Below are 21,375 nucleotides of genomic sequence, written 5' to 3'. Positions count from 1 at the left end.
AGTGGATAGCAAAGATCAGAGTTTTTTAGGAACTGTCTGCGAGGGGAGACTGAGAGATAACAAAGTGGCCTGAAGGGACCATCTGGGGTGACGGGTGTATTCTGAAACCAGATTTGGTGAGAGCTGTTTGAGCACATCATTTGTTCAAACCCAGTGACCCAACACCTGAGATTAGTAAGTTAAAAATATACACTATATCAATTCCATATATGTGTGTATGTGCCTCTGCACATTTGTACACAGAAGATGATTTTCTACAGAGGACTTCTGTCTCTAGGACTGGACACACCGCCTCGGAGATCAGCAAGGGCAGACAGTTGTCCGCTGGGCATTGCTTCTGTGAAAGCCACCACTTCCCTGATAAAAAGACACCCCCCTCCCCAACGCAAGCAGGTGCATGCTTTCTTCTCTGTCCTCTCCCGTCTACAACCCAGTCCCTGCACAGCTGTGAGAATGGTAGAAACCTGTGCTACAGAACTTCGATGGCTTCTGGAGGCCCTTGCACAAAATGACCACAGTCTCAGGAGTCTGAGACAACAGAGGTGGATGTTCTCACAGCTCTAGAGGTCTGGCCCGAAGCCAACGTGTCAGCAGGCCCCACTCTGTCCACACATGCTGCCTCGCCTTGCTCAACCTCAGGCCATGGCAATCTCTGGTCTTCTTTGGTTGCCACTGTATGGCTCCAATCTCGGTGGCCCTTGCTACAAGCCTTCTTCTCTGCTTCTGGTTCTGTGCATCTCCCTTCTTCTTATGAGGGCACCAGGCATCCTGGAGTAAGTCCACTGCTCTCTGGGATGAGTTCCTTGGTTATCGCTACACAGACCCTTTTTCCAATTAAGTTGACATTTGTGGTCCTGAGGATTAGGACTTGAACATACCCTTCTGTGGCAAAGTTTAACTCACAACGTAAGAGCAGAGAAAAAGCATAGCAAGAACCCAGTCAGGCTTTGGCCACAGAGCCACAGCAGGACCCTGGCTGCCTGCCTCTGTTTTCCTGTTGTGAGAGAACAAGACCACATTTAGATAAACCACTGTGGGCTAGCACCATGGCCGATATGCTCCCTCCTCTGAGTGTTTAAGGGGCATCCTGATCCCTTCCTGACCCAATCAGTGGGAGTGTGGGCTTTTCAACTCTCGCTTTGTGTCCGGCCCAAGGGAACAGTGGTTTGGATGAGCAGATGCCTGGTTCCTCCTTGCCAAGCTCTCCTGACCCACACACCCCCTTTTACCATCTCAACTCTGGGCTTTTCTTCCATATCTCCAAAAGTCACAGGGTACACTCAGCCTTCCTTCTCCTCAGCAACCCATTTTAAGGCTCCTACGGTGGCTTTCTCAACAAGGCGGTGTGCTGATATACTGTGTACCCTAATAAAATTTGCCTGAAGAGCAGAGGACAGAACAAGCCACTAGATTAAACATAGAGGCCAGGCAGTGGTGGCACACACCCTTAATCCTAGCACTCAGGAGGCAGAGATCCGTCTGGATCTCTGTGAGTTCAAGAGATGGACTACATGAGATTGACTCAGTCTAGGAGAGAAACAGAGCCAGGCAGTGGTGGCACACACCTTTAATTCTAGTACTTGGGAAGCACACATGCCTTTAACCCCAGCAAGAAAGGTATATCAGGCATGAGGAGACAGGAACTAAAGGCTTTTCGGCAGAAGCATCCCATTCAGCTAGAGGGTGTCAGCTGGGGCTTTTTTCAGGCTGAGGAGTTGGTGAGGTAAGAGGTGGTGGCTGTGGCTTGTTCCTTTGTCTCTCTGATCTTTCAGTATTTACCCCAATATCCGGCTGTAGGTTTTTTACTAAGACCATTTAGGAACTCGTGTTACGAGACTGCAGCACATGCCGAGCCCAGGACTTTTCCTAGCCCTTGTGCCCTGCGCCCACCAAGTTCTTCCGCTAGGAAGATAAGCTGGTTCTTCTTGTCGGTTCCTCCCCATCTGTTCCTGGCTGGGTCCACGTGGGGCTCAAGCATTTGCTCACTGTCTGTGGGTGTCTCTTTTTGTGAAGCATTTAGCTTCTTGGGCTTACAGCTAATGACTCTCAGCTTACAAAGCTCTCCAGCAGACAAAACTCTACTCTGAGGGTGGAAGTCACTTTGTTAAGTCCTCTCCTTTAGTCATGTATACAGTTTATAGGTTCTGGTCCTCTGGAGAACCCTGCTGGGTTTCATTGGGGGAGCAGGACATAGTCACTTGTGGAGGGCGTTGGTCCCTTCCATCCACTGCGCGGGTTTCCAGGGCTCAAACTCAGATCTTCAGGCTAGGCAACAAGTTCCCTTACCCTCTGGGTTGTCACACTGCCCTTAAGGGAGCCCTATTGCACAGACTAAATGCCCCCCAAAAGATGGCTCCTGGCAGCTCCAAGAGGCACTATGGGCTCCTGATTGGATTCTGAAAGCCCAGGTGATACAGATACTTGTAACATGAATCTTTTTTTTTAATTTAGTATTTTTTAATTTGTATTTTTATTTTGCAATACAATTCAGTTCTACATACCAGCCACGGATTCCCTTGTTCTCCCCCCTATGGCCCCCCTCACCTTCCCCCCAGCCCACCCCCCATAAACGGTCTTATAATAACAAAAAACCAGAGCCAGATATTGGAGTGAAAGGGGAAAGATCAGAGAAGTGGAACAGCCAGCCGCTAGTTCTTACCTCTACGAAATCCTCAGCCTAAAGAGAGCGAGTTCCTGTTTCCTCACACCTTATATTACCTTTCTGTGTCCTGCCATATTACTTCCTGGGATTAAAGGTGTGTGTCACCACTGCCTGGTTCTGTTTCTCTCATGTAGCCCAGTGTGGCCCTTGAACTCAGAGATCCAGATGGATCTCTGCCTCCCAAGTGATAGGATTAACAGTGTGTGCCACCACTGCCTGACCTCTATGTCAAATTTAGTGGCTGGCTCTGTCCTCTGATCCCCAGGTAAGCTTTATCGGGGTGCACACGCTATCACCACAGATACCAGGGCAGTTTTCTTCCCAGGGCACTTTTCTCTGCTACCTTGCTCTTCCTTCCCCCTTGTGCAGACTCCCCGCCTGTCCCTGGCTCTGCACCAGCCTCTATTCACCAGAATCCTTCTCTCACAGTGTGGCGGCCTCACCTCGGGGGGAGCACCCTGAGCTGCAGAGCTGGAATTTATAGTGCATGTTCTGAGAGAAACACAGAGCAGATGTCCCAGTGGTAGGAAGGGACTCGCACCTGGAACACACTAAGCACATTGCATATACCAAGCACAGGCATGATGAGCTTGTGTTGTGTAAGAAACTATTCTGATTTTCACAGAGGAGGCTTAGAAGAATCCAGAAACTGTTACTAAGTCACATTCTGGAACACAGGAGTATCTGATTCCAAAGACTGTGACTGTCTGGGTACTTTGTACTCAGTCTATCAGAGATGTGGCTTAGACCCACATCATCGCTCACACAGAAGTCTGCTGCACTACCCACAGCAGCAAAGGCACCATCTTGCCAACAGGGCCTGGGAGAGTGTGTACTCCATAAACGTGGGCTCAAATTTGGTGTCTCATGCCTGTAATCTCAGAAAAAGCAGCAGGAGATTGATCAATGGGAGATTGATACAAGTTTGAGGACAGCCTTTCGACACACAATGAGTTCCAGGCCATCCTGACGACAAAGTGAAACAGAAACAAAAAAGGTGAACCTGGATGCACGCGCGCGCGCGCGCGCGCGCGCGCGCGCAAACACACACACACACACACACACACACACACACACACACACACACACAGAGGCACGCACACATGCAAGCACATACCTATGTCCACGCGCACGGTTCTCCTCTACCCAGATCTGTGTCCAGTTCTACGACACGTACTTACCTTTCTTTTTCAGACATGATTATGTTTTGAGACAGGGTCTCACGTCTCCAAGGTCAACCTCAAACTTGTTATGTAACTCAGGATGACCTTGAACTTCTGATCCTTCCTCTACCTCTAGAGTTCTGGGAATACAGGCCTGTGCCACCATGTTGGGTTTGTGCAGTGCTGGGAAATGGCTTGGCACCTTGCAAATGCCAGACAAGCACTCTACCAAATGAGCTTTAAATTCCCAACCCTTCCTTGTTCCAGACATTTCTGCACTCCAGACTACCAAAATGTCTTCTTCCTCTGCTCCCTCCTCCTGGCTTCAAGAATTCCACTTCCTCCTGGAAGACTCCCAGCATCTTCTCTCCCCAAATGTGGCCTTCTCAGTGTCTTCCACATTCTCCTCTACCCTCCCACCCAACTGGCACATCCATGCCAGAAAGTCCTTAATGCTGGAGTGTGAGTACTGCTCTGGCTGACTGCGTGACCCCAGCACCTAGCACAAGTCTGAGTGCCTGACCAGAACTAATGGCTACATGAAAGAATTGTCCACTGCAGATGAGTGCTGGGATTAGAGGAAGGATGCACAGGGAGGAAGCAGAGAAATAGGAAGAGTAGGTTCAGCAGAGAGGGCCAGCCTCTCCCAACAAGGCCGTGATGGTTGTGCTAGGGCTTCCGCAGCCCATGCTCTCCCACAAACAGTATGAACAGGTCGGTCACAAAGAGAAGATGGAGCTCATCCCCAGTAGAGCCACAGCCGCCTCCATCACCCCCAAGTGGTGGGAGCATGCATGTCTTAGATGTGACCTGCTTCAAAAGTGTTTCCCCATGGAGGCTTAACTCAAGTTGTCAGAACATGAAATCAATACAGTCTTGGCAAAGGGCTTCTATAAGTGAATATATTACTTCCTAATTTCCCCTGCTTTCATGTCCAATGAAGAGTCTGCTTTTCATTACCGAGTCATTGGAGATAGAAAATGATTATGAGTGATGCATTCTCTTTGGTCATTTAGAGTAGTTTGGAAAGCTCAGCTCCTGAAACGGATCTTGCTGATTTCCAGTAACAGATTTGTAAGTAAATGTTTGCTGACCTGGTCCCTTTTCTAACAGCATCCTCATCTTCAAAGTTCCTCCTTAGCTGCTCTATCAGAGGGAGAAGAGGAAGAATACAATCATTGTAAAGGCACCGACGCCTGCAGCTGGAGGCTGCTCAGCTAGATCGCATTTCAACAGCATATACTTCCCATTCAGATGAAGACTGTGTTATGGGACCTGATCGCCTTTAGTGATTGCTTCAAGTCCACAAAGGGCAGAAAAATGTACACTTAATATGGGAAAGAAACTGTGCCTTGAGATCTTTGTTTCCGGAACCTGAGATGTTCTGCCTGCGTGGGCCCTGGGAGACATGAGGTGAGAACTAAGAGATGGGTACTGTGTGCAGAAATCTGGGGGGAATGGGGATGAATTCAGAGACGAGACGGAATCTGGAATGAATGAAAATCACTAACCCTGCTGCAATTTGGGACTCCTTCAGGGTCTTTCTTCCTTGGTAATGCTGACCTACGCTCCCAGGATGAAGGCTGGAGCCTCGGTGCACCTTTGCTCTTTATCAAATGACCCAAAGCTCTCAGCCAGCACTCTGGTTTCTCTGCTACCATCTCAGCTGAGGGGCACACCTCTGGGCTGCTGGTGACTGTGGCCAATACTTAGGTCACCCTGGCAGCACTGACGAGAGGAGGTCTTCACAGGACACCTGTGTGACCAGGTCACAGTAGTCTCCTGAAGGGGACGTAAAAGGTCCTCCGTGCAGGAAACCTAAGGCACCGTCGCCCTCCCTTACTGGTCTCTCTAGCTTGTGGCATGGAAATCTGACTGGTTGAGTGCTAGAGTGGTGCAGCAGTTGTTCCCTGACCCCCCTCAAGTCTTGCCTGGAAGGTCCAGCCTCACTTTGCACCTGGGGCTGCAATCATCATTCAAGACTCACCTCCATTCTCACTGACTCCGTTCCCCATCTGTTCAGAACCCAGAACACAGTGGCCTCCTCCCTACTCCATCCCTCTCTGTACAGAACTCAAGCCACTCTCCCTCCTAGAGGACAGGGGTTATGCCTGTACAGCATAACTCTCACAGTGCCTGGAACATGTGATTCCCTATAACAACAGTTTCAAGCAAGAACATAGTTGAAATAAAAACACCCATAGGTCTTTCCTCCCCACCTGTCCTTACTTAAATATACATCCTAAGTTTCAACTAAGCAGTTAAGTTTCTTTCACTGAGTAAGGAACTCACTTCTCCTTCTTTCCATGTTACTCAGGTCAGCCTCAAACTCCCTACATAGTCAAAGATGACCTACTGCCTCCGCCTCTCAAGTACCGGGATTACAAATGTGCCTCATCACACTGGTCTCATGTGGTGCTGGGGATCAAACCCAGGGCCTCATGCTTCTTAGGCAAGCACTTTACCTACTAAGCTAAACACCCACCCACTGGAACCAGCGTTAACTGCCCAGAGTTGCCAGTAAGCAGAGGAAGGAGAGCAGCGGGAATCTGAGCAGGTCCACCCACAAGAGCTACCACGAAGGATTCTAAGTCAGCAAGGGGCCTCTCAGCTCCCTTGTCAGCCTCTGAAATGCAGGAGTAAATCTGGAGTTAGCGCTGTCTTCTGAGTGGGCAGGCTGGATGTGTGCCCTTGGACAGACCGTCTGACTCTGTTCTCCATACTTTGGCTGTGTATTGATGTCACACGTCACCCTGTGTTTGGTCTTCAATGCTTCATCCCGATGACACCAGCTGCTTCAACCTGGCTGGTGGAAGCAGAAGTTCCCCTGCCTGCCTGTGGTCTAACTGACATCCCTGAAGGCAGGGGGGCTGCTGCCCCACTGAGCTGGCATCACGCCAGTGAGGGCACGTGCTGGCATCACCTCATTGCTTCCCTTCATCTAGTCCAGGATCACAGTAGCAAGAACTCCACCAAGGACCATGACCTCAGCTGAGCACAAGGATCTGCCTTTGGAGAGGGCAGTCTGAAGGAGAGTGACAGGTGCATCTTCCCCCCCCCCCCCCCGCCCCAAGACAGAGTTTCTCTGTGTAACAGCTCTGACTAGCCTGGAACTCACTTTGCAGACCAGGCTGGCCTCGAACTCACAGAGATCCACCTGCCTCTGCCTCCCAAGCACTCTTGCATGAACTAATTTATCTGTCCCTATGTTAATCCTGGCCAGGGAGATCTCCAAGGAACTATAGCTCTATCAGGACTGGCCCCATCCTCACCGTGTCACCAAAGTCCCGTTTCCTGAGGTCTGGCCTCAAATCAAGGTCCCTGTAGAATGCCCAGGCTCTTTGGCTCATCGTCTGCCACCAGGGCTGGCCCTCCACGGCTCACCTCTTGCAGTCTGGCCTGTCACCACGCTGTCTAGAGTCTACACTGCTGGGTGGCCTGGGGACCCACTGCTATTTTTCCACGTGACACTGAAAATTGTTTAACACAGAGCCCAGCACAGAACAGACCCTAGTGAATCCTCACGGATGCCATTTGTCATTGGTTCTTTTTCTCAGTCTATCAGAGACAACAGGCTAGGCCACCTGTTGGACCTCAAAGTTTCCAGCTTATAGAGAAAAATGGAGTGACTCTCATGTATAGATACAGCCTAACTGCCATGATGACCTGTTTGAGTTAGACCTTTGAATCCTGTCATTGAGATCTACCACATGCACAGTTAGATGTGTAACATTGTATCAACGTTACGTTTGCAGCTCAATGCTTTTTAAAGAGTTTGGGGGAGGCACGTGCAGGTGTATGTGTTCATGTGAGTGTATGTGGGAGCAGGGATCAATGTCAGTACCTTCCTTAATTGCCCTTCACTTTTAAAAAAACGATTTATTTATTTATCATGTATACGGTGTTCTGGCCTGCAGGCCAGAAGAGGGCACCTGATCTTATTACAGATGATTGTGAGCCACCATGTGGTTGCTGGGAATCTAACTCAGGACCTCTGGAAGAGCAGCCAGTGCTCTTAACCACTGAGCCATCTCTCCAGCACCCCCACTTCGTTTCTTTTTTAATAGACTCTCTTGCTTAACTTAGAGCTCCCCAGTTTGGAAAGACTAGCTGGCCAGGAAGCCCCCAGAGATCCTCATTTCTGCCTCCCCGGCACTGTGACTACATGTGTGTAATACAGTGGCTGCTGGGAATTGAACTCAGGTCCTCTTGCTCATATAGCAGGCTTTAATGGCTGAGTCATTTCTCCAACACCCACCAGGGATTTTTTTTTTTTGTAATAAGTGTATGTGTACACACCCATTGGAAGCATGCCAATCAAGAGACAGCATTTCCCAGATCCATTGCAACACTGTCCTCTCCCTCTCTGGGTATGACTACTATATCACCCTCAGCTAGTCCCCCCCCCAACTGCCACATAAATGGGACCATCTAGTCTAAACTCTTTCATATCGCCAAGCATGTCTGTGAAATTCACACATGCTGTGCACATGATTCACCATGTGAAATCAACCACAATTTACTTGTCTAGTTTTCTTATCTATAAACATTTGGTTTCCAGTTTCCAACTTGGGGTTATTAATAAAGCTGCTATGAACGGTCCTGTGTAAGACTAGTTATGAACCACATAGCTTTATTTCTTGGCCATATCTCTAGGGACAGAATTTCTGGGTCACAGAATAAGTGTATATTCAACATTTTGAGAGCCTCCCAAACTGTCTTCTCTCTCCTTCTCTCTCTCTCTCTCTCTCTCTCTCTCTCTCTCTCTCTCTCTCTCTCGTGTGTGTGTGTGTGTGTGTGTGTGTGTGTGTGTGTGTGTGTGTGTGTGTGAGAGAGAGAGAGAGAGAGAGAGAGAGAGATTGAACTCGGGGTCTTGTGCATTGATGGTGGATGAATGCTCTACCACCACGCTACAGCTCGGCTCCTGTTTCCATCTTCGAATGTCTCAGTCATGAGACTCAGGGCTGCCCTGCATCACTGCTGGGTCTGAGCTCCTTCAAGCACTTCAGTTGAACTGCGTCAGTGGGTGGGTGTTGGTATTTCGTTGTGGTTTTGATTTCTAGCTCTCTCTCTCTCTCTCTCTGACTAATAAGATTAGGCAAAGTTTCACATGCTCATTAGCTATTCTTTTATCTTCTTTTATGAGGTGTCTTTTCAAGTCTTTTGTGCAAATTTTTCTTAGATTATATCTTTTCATTATGGCATCATGAGAGTTCTTCACACATTCGGGATAAAAGTGTGTGCCAGACACAGACACTGCAAGGAATTTCTCCCTGGGTTTAGAGTTTGCCTCGGTTCTGGTGGGTGGCTTTCAGACAACAACAGTTTATCAATAGCTAATGTAAACGATCGGTGCTTTCTGTTTTTCTCAGAAATCTCTGTTTACTCTGGCTTCCAGTGTATGCTGATGATCCTTCCCTGTTGTCTTTGGACATTTTATAGTTTCCCTGTTTCTATTCAAGTCTATGATGGGTCTTTAATGGGCATTTGTGTATTGAGTAGGAAACAGTCCACAGTTCATTTCTTTTCCATTCAGAATCTACTTTACCCCATTATTTAAAAAAAATCCCCTCTTCACCACTGAATGTATTTCATGTTTGTCAGAAATTGAGTGAACAAATACGTATGGCTAAGTGGACTTGACAGTGCTCTGGTGGTCTGCGTAACTTCGTGCCAACGTTCCCTTGACTGGACTAGGACAGTCTCAGCACACACTTTGGCATCAGTTGGCACCAGCCCTCCAGAGACTTCCACTTTTTTCAAAGCTCTGCGGCTGTTTTACATCCTTCGCATTTCCATATAAACTGTCAAGTGAGCGTGTTAGTTTACAAACACTCTTTCCAAGATTTTGACTGAAGTGGGAGGAGTTTGGACGCCCCATGGCGACACCAACGTGGTGTGCCTCTGGGTTATTTGGAATAGTTCTCTTTCAATTCTGTAGGGTCTGTTGGTTTTCAGTGTGTTTATTATTGTAGTGTGTGTGTGTGTGCGTGTGTGTGTGTGTGTGTTTGTGTGTGTGTGTGTGTGTGTGTGTGTGTGTGTGTGTGTGTGTGTGTGTGTGTGTGCCTGATGCAGGGATGTGCCACAGCACACATGTAGCCATCCAAGAGCAGCTTTGTGGAGTTGGTTCCCCGGCTCCCTTTACAGAGTGCTGGGGATTGAACTCACATCTCCAGGTTTGTGTGGCAAGCTTCTTTACCCACTGACCCACTGAGGCACACTGCTTGCCCATCTTTTAAGTCTTCTACCAAAAAAAAGGGTTTATTTCATCCGTGAATTAAGTCAGCTTTATTTCTTCTGTTACAACTTTTACATCTCCTTTCTCTCTCCCTCCCTCCCTCTTGTATCATTTATCCCCCCCCCCGCCCCCCGCCGGCTTCCCTCTGTCCCTGCCACTTTCCCTCTCTCCTGACAAGGCTCTGAAGTACAATGCCAAGTAGAGGTGATCAAACTAGACACCCTTGCTTTGGCTCCTCCTGTAGGAGAACACGTGTCATTTCCCGCCATTAGACATGATGTTAACTTTACATTTTCTATAGATACGCCCTTCTCAAACTGAGGAAAAATCTTTTATATTCCTACTAAGATTTTCTTTTTTAATCAAGACTGACTTTTGTCAGAATGTCTTCATGGCTGGGTGTGAAAAGTGTTCACCTTTAATCCCAGCACTCACCAGGCAGAGGCATGGGGATCTCTGTGAGTTCTAGGCCAGCCTGGTCTACGCAGTGAGCTCCCTGTCTCAAAAAAATGTTTTCATAATCAATTATCATACACATCATCTCCTCTGTTTTGTTAATATTATAGCTTTCACTGACTGATGTTTGTATCACTGGCTAATATTTAATATTAAACCTGTCTTACAGCCCTGGAATAAACACTTCTTGGTTACAATGTAATTTGTTTTTAAAATATATTCCTGCTGTTAGTCATTATGTTGCTGGTACACATTTTCACCTGTATTTATAAGAACACTCATTTCTCGTTTTTTCTTGTTCTACATGTACTGACCAGTCTGGCATTGTTTTTAAAAGCAGGCTGGTACTGTGGTTGGGACAGGAAGAATCCCCCACAGGCTCCTGTTGAAGGGATGATCTTGAGCTTGGGGTGCAGTTTTGGGGAGGTGTTGGTAACTTTTAGAGGTGGGGCCTTTGGAAGAAGCAGGTCACTGGGGGAGCACTTTGAGTGGTGTGCTGTCTGTGGCCTCTCCTTTCTCTTCCTTCTGCTTCCTGGCTGCTAAGGGTGAGCCGCCACACCCTGTACCAGAAGGCTCTGACTCACCACAGTTTGGAAGAGATTACCAGTCAGCGTGACCTGAGGCCTCAGAAACTGTGGGCCAAGATCAATCTTTTCCTTGTTACGTCGTGTGTCTTTGTGTCACAGTAACAAAGCACTGACTAGCAGAAATAGCATTGCTGTGTTTAAAATGAGTTGACTGGAGTCAACGAAAAACGACACAAACCTGGAGTTTTTCTTTTATAGGAATGTTTTCTTAAGATAAAATTCATTTAATAAGTACTGTTAGACATTTTATTTTTTGTTAGCATTTGTTTGTCTGTTTTGTTTTAAGAGGGTCTTACTCTGTAGCCCTGGCTATCCTGAAATTCACTCTATAGACCAGGCTGGCCTCTAACTCATGGATATCTGTAGATGTAACCAACGGTCTTATTAAATAAGAAACACAGAGCCAATTCAGAGAAGAAAGCCAAGAGGTCAGAGCTAAGAGCCTCACCCTTCCTGATTCAGGGATCCTCTCCAGCCAAGAGAGCTCTCCAAAAAGGGACCTACTTCCTGTGTGTGTATGTCTTTATAGTCTTTCTGTTCTGCCTTCTCATTGGTTGTAAACCCAAACATGTGACTGCCTCGTCACTGCCTGTATCTACCGCCCTCCAGGTCCTTAAAGGCGTGCGCCACCGCCGCCATGCACTTGCTATGGCTGCAATAGCTCTGACCCCCAGACAACTTTATTTATTAACATACAATTAAAATCACATTTCAGTACAAGTAAAATACCACCACAGATATCCTCCTGCCTCTGCCTCCAGAGCGCTGTGGTTAAAGGTGTGTGCCTGTGCTCCTACCTGGAGTTGTTTCTCCGGGATTTTCTCCTAACCTTCTCTGGACCACATGGCTCATCCCTGCTGCGTCACACTGCAGAGCCTGGAGTGTGTGTCAAGATGTCAGGGTACTCCCCCCCACATTCTTGGTGTTACTTGTTTGCACTCTGCCCCTCTGTTTCTTGACCAGTGTTGCTATGGGTCAATCAATCGTGTTAATCATTTCAAAGAACAAGCTTTTAAGTTTGTCGATTTTCTCCCTGTGCTTTATGTTTCTCTCATTTTTGTTGCTATCTCTACTCATCTGTTACTCTGTTTCTGCCCTTTAAGGTGGCAGTTTACATCATTTCTTTCAAGCTTTTTTAAAATTTCAATCTGTACATTTTCTCCTAAGATTCTCTGCACAGAAATTGGTGTGCTGTATTCTCATTGTCATTCCGATTGACATGGGTTCTCCCTCAGCAATTCTTTTTTAAATTATTATTATTTATTATGTTTTTTTCCTTCACAGAGTATTTCTTGTCTTTTTTTTTCTGAGACAGGGTTTCTCTGTGTAGTTTTGGAGCCTATCCTGGATCTTGCTGTAGACCAGGCTTGCCTCGAACTCACAGAGATCCACCTGCCTCTGCCTCCTGAGTGCTGGGATTAAAGGCATGTGTCATCACTGTCTGGCTCACAGGGTATTTCTTGATATGTTACTTAATATCCAAATATTTGGAAGGGTTTTTTTTTCCCCAGAAAAGAAGATATTTTGGTTCAGTCCTCAGCACAGAAAAAAAAAAAAAGCTGCTCACACCGACCAAAGCTGCTCACACCGACCAAAGCTGCTCACACAGACCAAAGCTTCTCACACCGACCAAAGTTGTTCACACAGACCAAAGCTGCTCACACCGACCAAAGCTGCTCACACCAACCAAAGCTGTTCACACAGACCAAAGCTGCTCACACCGACCAAAGCTGCTCACACTGACCAAAGCTGCTCACACCGACCAAAGCTGCTCACACAGACCAAAGCTGCTCACACCGACCAAGGCTGCTCACACAGACCAAAGCTGCTCACACAGACCAAAGCTGCTCACACCGACCAAAGCTGCTCACACTGACCAAAGCTGCTCACACAGACCAAAGCTCCTCACACAGATAAAAGCTGCTCACACGCAATGTGACATGGAGATAACACCCATCACCCAGCAAACCAGCAAGAAGAAAATCATGAGGACAGATTCTGTTCTGAGGATGAGATTATGAGGAAGTAGACAAGGCTGATGTCACCCTCTCCCTCTGTGTGGAGTTTCAGTAATCACAAAATGCTAAGCGGGAAATCAAATGTGAGAGAGAGAGGCTCGGTGAGCTGAGATGCAACCACAAAGCAGATGACTCTGCAGCACAGGAAAGTGAACGGCGGGTTGCTATGCGCTTGTGGAGCATTTGGGGTACGCTGTTAAGAGAAAAAAAACACAACAAGTCCACAGTAGGCTACCCTTCATAGAAGAAAAAGGCATTATGAGCAGGCACACACGCATAATACATTCATTTGTGGGAAAGAAATACTATTCAAAGGTGAGCAAAGGGAGAAAGGACAAGATGGAAATGGAACACTGAGGATGGGAAAGGTGAGTGTCCATGCTTTTCCTCATCAGGACACAATACCTGAGATAAACAAGGGCCATGATGAAACAGAACATCCGAGTATGCTCACTTCATGGTGACTGGAAAGGAAGTGGGAAGAGAAAGGGAAGGAGGGAGAAAGACAGAGAGAGAGGGAGGGAGGGAGGGAGGGATGAGAGAGAGACTCTGCCAGTGCACAGTCCCAGTGACCCAGTTCCTCCAACTAAGACCTACCTCCTTGTTTCTGCTACTGATCAATAATACCACTAAACTATGAATTGATTACTCCGTGGACCAGGTCTGAGTCCTCAGTCACCTCTCAAGAACTGCCTGATAGGAGTTGTCTTCAGCACTTCAGACTACATAGGGGGTATTTCATCTTCAAGCCCTAACAGAGAAAAAAGCCAAAGAGTTGGGGTATTTGGATGAGAAAGGGGTACTAGTTCCCTGAATGTAGCTTCCTGTACAGCAGTAGGCTAGGGAACTTCACAGGTTTTCATAGGGACCCTAAGAATAATAATAATTTGAAAAAGAAAGAGAAAGGGGTGAGATATCAGCCTGGATATAGAGGGAGTTGAAAGAAGACTACAAATAGGAAAGAGTCTGTGACACATGAGTGGACAGCCATGCAGAGAGCAGAATGAATGACTAGTTCAATGTTAGAAATACTGTTTTGATTCTATGATGTAGAGCTACTGTTACAGAGAAAAATACTGCATTCTAGTTAAATGTGTTCCTCATCAGGGGCCATTCTGTCAAGTTCTTTTAACATGTATCCTGGGAATCTGCATGACATCAGAATGATCTCTACTGTTTATATTGAAGTTGGAACTATCATTAAAAACCTGTGATTTCAAATATACGTGACTTAATATGTGTTCATATTTATTCTATGGCTTTGAATAGGAAGCAGAGGGAACCCAAGGACAAGACACTGGATTTTAAATACAATTATCAACAGAGTAGCCTGAGCTCCTTGGAGAAGTGACTGATACAGAGTTACCAGTAATGAAGCAAGATAAAGATAAACCAGGAAGTAAGAAAATACTCAGAAAGAGAGAGGGGAGGGAGAGAGAGAGAGAGAGAGAGAGAGAGAGAGAGGATGGAGGGAAGAAGTGAAGAAAGGAGGAAGGAAGGAAGGGAAGGAGGATTGGAAGGAGGAAGGGAGGGAAGGTGCTGTGGGATGTCATTTTGTATGCTGTGAATATGCGTTGCTCTAATTGGTTGATAAATAAAATGCTGATTGTACAGTAGCCAAGCAGGAAGTATAGGTGGGGTGAGCAGATGAGGGGAATTCTGGGAAGAGGAAGGGCTGAGTCAGGAGTCACCAGCCAGACACAGAGGAAGCAAGATTACAAGGCAGAACTGAGAAAAGGTACCAAGCCACATGGCTAAACATAGATAAGATATGGGTTAATTTAAGTGTAAGAGCTAGTCAGTAATAAGCCTAAGCTAATGGCTGAGCAGTTATAAATAATACAATCCTCTGTGTGTTTATTTGGGACTTATCAGCTTTGGAACATGAGTGGGAGAGATTTGTCCCGACCACGGGCTGGGTAGAACACAGGGAAACTTCCAGCTACAGGGAGGAGGAAGGAAGGAAGGAAGGAAGGAAGGAAGGAAGGAAGGAAGGAAGGAAGGAAGGAAGGAAGGGAGACAGGAAGGAAGACAGAGGTGGTGGGATGTACATCAAAGGGACATAGAGACCAACCTCAACAAAACAGCTCACCATGACCAAAACTGGGAACAATTTGATCAAGAAAACAATCAACAGTGTTAGATTATAACTCAAAGCATAAAATAATTACCTATGAATCCATCCTGATATAAATAGGAATTCACTGAATGAATAATCTGTGGAGAAGCCAAGTAATACATTCAGGAAGGGGGGAAACCAGAAACTCCTTCCTAGCCAAGAAATCAGCCAGTACCAGTGGTTATAAGGCAGAGCCACTAACATGAAAAGTCAGCTGTCCTTACAGTCTCATCTCTGGACATCCCTCAGTTCTAGTCTTGCCACTGGTGACTAACACAGAAAGAAACTGCAGACTCCTGATCCCAGGCTGACTGCCCAATCATACTCAAGGATCCCTTCCAAGGGGATGAATGAATGTGTGTGTGTGTGTGTGTGTGTGTGTGTGTGTGTGTGTGTGTGTGAGAGAGAGAGAGAGAGAGAGAGAGAATTTATTAAGTGGGCTTTAAAATAGTAATGATGGCCACAACAAAGAGGGAAGAGCTGTGCAAATGCCTAGGAGCAGTGGAAGCTAGGAGGAGAGGCAGGCTGCCTTGGGGCTTCCTGCCTCTCTAGTCCCAGAACTCTCCAGACCACCACCCACTCCTTCCCGGGCCACATCACCTCTTCCCTGTCTCAGGAGTTTCAGGATTTAAGCCCTCCTCTCTCATTGAGCAGTAGGAATCTGTTTCACATTCCAGAAGTTATAACACTAGCCAGCTGAGAGGAAGTTGCAGTTTTGTTCAAAGTGACCCTTGGAAACACAGCCACCATGCTCCAAAGACACAGAAAGATCCCTCCATCAGGTCATCTTCACAGCCCAGCTAGACCACGAGGAGAAAGAAAATGAGTTCAACATAAACAATGAATCCGGGACATGTGATTTCTCATTCCATTTTCTGGCGAATGATCTGTGTTTGGAGAAAAGCTCTTGCTAATTCTGTGCAAACAGACTTTTAGGAAAGTACCTGCTTGCTCCAGTCACCATGCTGGGTTTTTTTTTTTTAATTTTTTTTATTCTTAATTATGTGTCCAGAGGTATAAGCATGTGAGTGCAGACTCTGTGGAGGCCAGAAGAGGGCATTAGATTCCTTGGAGCTGGAGTTGTGGCTGTTGTGAGCCACCTGATATGGGTGCTGGGAATGGAACCCAGGCCTTCTGAAAGAGCTGAATGTGATATGCTTTCAACCACAGAGCCATCTCTCCAATCTGCTTGTTTGTTTTTAAACTTAAGAACTAGGGCTGGAAAGACAGCTCCGCAGTCACCAGCAAGTGCTGCTCTTGCAGAGAACGTTTTGGTTCCCAGCACCCACATCAGGTGAACCACAACCACCCGTAACTCAAGTTCCAGGGGATACTTTGCCTCTGGCCTCCACAGGTTCCTGCACTCACTTGCACAAACCTCCTGCTCCCCTAACCACAGAAGCATACATAATTGAAAATAATAAAAATAAATATTTTAAATTTAACAAACAGACTGATGACTACCATTCTGTCTGGACCCTCAAATGGGTACAGTCGGTGGTGGATTCTCTATCTGGACTGACTGACAACAATGTTCTCTTAGATCCATCAGCTGCCTCCTAACCAGTGTTTGTGAAGACCCTTGTTTGAGGGATGGTCTAATTGCCCTTCTCCCAGGTATGTGCCACTCATGGGCCATCCAGTCGCCAACATGGGCAGTTGGCCTTTTCTACAGATGAGAGCTTAGATGAAGAGTCCCAGCCCCAAGTGACAGATGTGAACAGAGGTGTGTCAGGTCTAAGCGTGTGAGATGCAGAACAGCCACCATTGTCTTCAGAAACTCTGCAGTGTTACTATGTTTTAAAGATCTACATTTAAAGTCCCATGCATTTAAGAGCCCTCAGCTTGTGCATTCACAATAATAAAAACTGGAGTGATAGTTATTGTCTAAATAGAAAGTGCTACATAGTTACATTTCCAGCAATCTCATTTCCAGCCTCCACTAATTCTCCATCTAGCTCTCCAAATAAAGAAAATTAAAGTATTTGTTTCCAAACTAGTTTACTGCCTTGAGTCTGATGATAAGTCCTGATGCTTGCTTGCATACAACTTCCATTTACTGTCAACTTCGTCTGTGGTGTGGTGAAGGGTAACCTGCACCAGCTTTCTGAAATCAATCTTTCCCAGTGGATTCTACACCCTCTAAAGTAGAGGTATATACTGGAAACTTGACCAACTACCTGTGTCTGGAAGAGTCAGAGCCCCTGGAGGAGAACCTAGTATTGCCATTTTCTAAGTCAATAAAGCTTATTCTTTAATATAACCATATTCTAAACACTTATCCTCCTACCCACAGATAAGTGTAGCTATTGCCCTTTGTGGTGGTTTGTATGGGAATAGCCACCACAGGCTCACATGTTCAAATGCTTGGTCCCCGGATAGTAGAACTGTTTGAGAAGGATTAGGAAGTGTGGCCTTGTTAGAGGAGGTCACTAGAGGTGAGCTTTGAGGGTTCAAAAGGCTCATTCCATTCTCAATTAGTTTTCTGCCTCTCCCTGCCTCCTACTTGCAGATACAGATGTTGTAAGCTCTCAGCTACTGCTCCAGCACCACACCTGTCTGCTAACTGCCTTGCTCTCCACCATGATGCTCACAGACTCTAACCCTCTGCAATTATGAGCCTCAAATCTTATTTTATAAGTTGCCTTGGTCATGGTGTTTTATCATGGCAATAGAAAAAGTAACTGAGACACCCTTCACCAAAGAAGATACTTTTTGCCACAAATGGAGGCTATTACAGAGACCCACAACTGGTCAAACTGTAGAGACTAAGTGGCCTGGGATGCTTAGCCCCACTTGGTCCACATATAACACAACCTCTACATCTAAGGTTCGGGAACACAGAAGCAGAGGGGATAGGAAGATTGTAAGAACAGAGGACCAGGACTGCTGAAAGACAGTGTCTTCTGGACTTGACAGGGATGCTGCACCATGAAATATCAACATAGTGTGGCCTAAACAGGCCCTGCCTAACAACAACAGGAATGGGAGAAATTCCCACTCCTGGGTGAAGAGCTCCAGGCATTCACTAGCTTCTGAGAGAGGGAACTGGTTTTCCAGCACACATCATCTGACAGGTTACCTGGGCCCACGTGTGCAGCACTAAACATACCGCTGCATCTATGTAACAACAATAGTTATAGAAGTCATGGGTATACGAGGAAGGGGAAGGCGGGAAGTAGAGGGGAAGGGACGGATGGAACTAATGTCAATACATTATATGTGTATGTATGAAATTCTCAAAAACTAAAGAAATGACAAAAAAATAGAGGTGCAGCTAATGGAGAATGTTACAAGTGATGAGAGGCAGACCATGAGCCTAGTCCAGACTAGCTAGGACTAGTTCACTTACCTACATTCTCACTTTGCTACCCACCCAGCCTCTGTCATGTACATTTGCAAGTAAAGTCACGTTTTTTCAAACAAACTGATTACTGATGATTCATCTTCCTGTCTACAGTTTCCCTGCAGAATGGCAGCTTTTCATGATGCAATATTCTCAATGTGACAAGCCATTGCTCAACGGCATGTGTTGTCTCCTACCAGTGGGGAACTGAGGCAGCAACTATGAATGGCCCTTGCCACACAGGTTTGGAAAACTGGAGAAATGAGTCCCCACAGGAGCTCAGGGGACAAGAGCCCTCCAAGGCTACTCGTAAGGCAAAGGCTTCCCTGGGACTCCTTTTGAGTGAAAACCTGACTACTCTGAGCAGAGAAACACATTGTCAAATGATTGCAAAGGCTGGTTCTGTTGTGGGACCCACTGGCCACTGCAGGATGGGAGGCAGAGTGGCTGGCTGTCCAATGCACTGAGAAGAAGGTTGGCCAAACATGTCTGTAATCGAATGTGCTCTTGAGGAAGAAAAACCAGTCAAAGTTTTATCAAAGAACTAGGAAGACACACAAATTCCCGAGGCCCTCATGGCTTTGCCTTTTCATCTGAAAGCTCTAAGCCAAACACTATGGTTGTTTTCAGGAAGATTATGGATGCTGGATGAACTGTCTCTTCTTTGACCACTAGCCAAAGACTATTGACCAACCTCTGCTCAGGTTCGATGTTCAAACTGCTGATAAGAATCACTTTATGACAATACACAATTAATCTATAGAAGCAAACACAAGCCGAGGAGTGAAAAACACAAACTAAAACAATAGATGTCCATATTCTTTCTACTAATGTTATGGGTTTTGTCTTAATTTTGCCTCAGGCTAAAACTAGATGTAGACTTTCCCCAAGGCAGGAGCCGGCTTGATAAACTTCATGGTCTTTTTTTCTGATTAGCCCTTGAAACTGTCTTGTGTGCTATAAATATTTAATGGTATTGTCTATAAACAGGTTACACGGACGGTGGAAACTTGGGTAATTAACATGAAGGTAAGAGTTAGAGCCTCGACAGCTACTTTACATATCCAGTGGTATTCCAGCCATGTGGCGCATTTGCATCGCACTCAGCCTTATTATTCCAAATTACAGAAGAGGACGCTGAAGTTTGGCAGCAGCGAATGGTAACTGTCGGGCTCTAAAGCCCTCTCCAATTTCTTTCAGCACATCCTTTGCCTAGTGTTTATTTGATGTTTGGAAAACACACTCACATGTGTGAAAGTTTTTTTCTCTCGAAATCAGAATAGACACTAATGAAAACGATTACTCCTCCTCTGGCAGAGAACAATTGTAAACAGAAAATATTTCTGAGTGTTTAGCAAGTCTCAGAGCATCTATACTATGTGGGGAATAGAATTAAAAGCAGCAGAATCACCATGAAAACACACCTGCATGTGTGCCTATGAGGGTATTTCTAGAAAGGTCTAACTGAGAAGGAAAAATCTACCCTGAATGCAGGCAGCAGGATCCCACTGGCTGGGTCCCACTGGCTGGGTCCCGGGCTGGATAGAAAAGAAGGAGTGAGCCAACCACTCACTGCAGACACAGCGTGAGGAGCTGCCTCAAGCTCAGTCAGCCATGCCTCCACTGTTAGGGTGGATAAGCACCCCCAAACTGTGAGCCAAAACAAACCCTTCCTTACACTGTTTTTGTTAGGTGTTCGTTACAACAGTGAGAAAAGTAACGAAACTATAGGCTACAGGTGCGGGCTTTCCACCCACAAACACGTTTTTCAATACAAAGGAAGTATCGTTCCACTGTGTCTATGACTATTACTGTGGCTCCCTTTGTTCTGGCATGTTGGGATTTCCCATTGGCTGGATTGCTATCATTTTTTCTCTCTCTTGCAATTTCATCTTCAACCTTTTCTTCTACAGTGTTCAAAAGATGGTTTGCAGGCTGCACTGTCTCTATTCTTGCTGCTGCATCTTCGCCCTGGGTTACAGACTTCCCTCTCTGCAGCCGTCTCCATTGTGAAAAGGCCAGGGTGGGTGGGGTGACCTAAATCACATGATTGCGCCATTGTGGTCAGGCAGAGCGTCACCTCTTATCTCTGCCTGAGAGATGGACTGTGCTTACCCCTGAGCCCAGCTTCCTGGGAGTTCTTACCCAGTGTGGCTCTGTCCCATAAGTGTGAGTCTTAACTGCTTCTGTGTTTCCAGGAGTCTTCTGTCTCCAGCATACGTCCTGAGAGAATGCCTGTCTCTATATGGATTGCACTCTCTTTTTTCCTAGCTCCATTGTGTTGGACTAGATGACATCACTATGTAATTGATATAAAAAGAGGTGGATTGAAAGAGAATTCCGGGGACTTAGTTCTGGCCCCTTTAGCACCAAGTTCCAGTACAGAAGAAGAGCAGCTCTCTGTATCTGGGTTCTTCAGTTCTGAGCACTGACTCAAGATCAAGAGTGGATGGATGAAACTTTCTGGGGTCTTGTTGACCAATTGCCTTGGTCCAAATAATGAAATATAAAGTGCTGGAGTGTTTCATCAAGCCAACCCCACTGGCACTCTGCATGACGCCTATTCCTTCTTGACATCTATCAATGAAGGTATGTATTTTTGTACATGTGTATGTTTGTGTGTAGTACCTGTATGTAGGTCTGTGTGGGTGACTGGATGTATGTTCACATGCATGTGGAGATCAGAAATCAACATGAGGTGCTTTCCCCAATCCCTTCTAGTTTCCATTCACTTGTTTTTGAGACAGAGTCTTTCACTGGACATGGAGCTCACCCACTGACTACAC

General features: G+C 46.3%; 1 protein-coding gene across 1 annotated transcript in view; it reads right to left on the bottom strand.

The window, feature by feature from the left end:
- Acoxl (acyl-CoA oxidase like) overlaps positions 1 to 21,375 on the bottom strand; it is a 293,969-nt gene that overhangs the window by 70,354 nt on the left and 202,240 nt on the right. The gene's annotated exons all lie outside the window — the stretch shown is intronic.

The sequence above is a fragment of the Peromyscus californicus genome, unplaced genomic scaffold, assembly GCF_007827085.1.
Source record: "Peromyscus californicus insignis strain IS unplaced genomic scaffold, ASM782708v3 Scaffold_7__1_contigs__length_154581171, whole genome shotgun sequence".
In the NCBI taxonomy this organism is placed as follows: Eukaryota; Metazoa; Chordata; class Mammalia; order Rodentia; family Cricetidae; genus Peromyscus; species Peromyscus californicus.
This window is presented reverse-complemented; position numbering and strand designations above follow the sequence as displayed.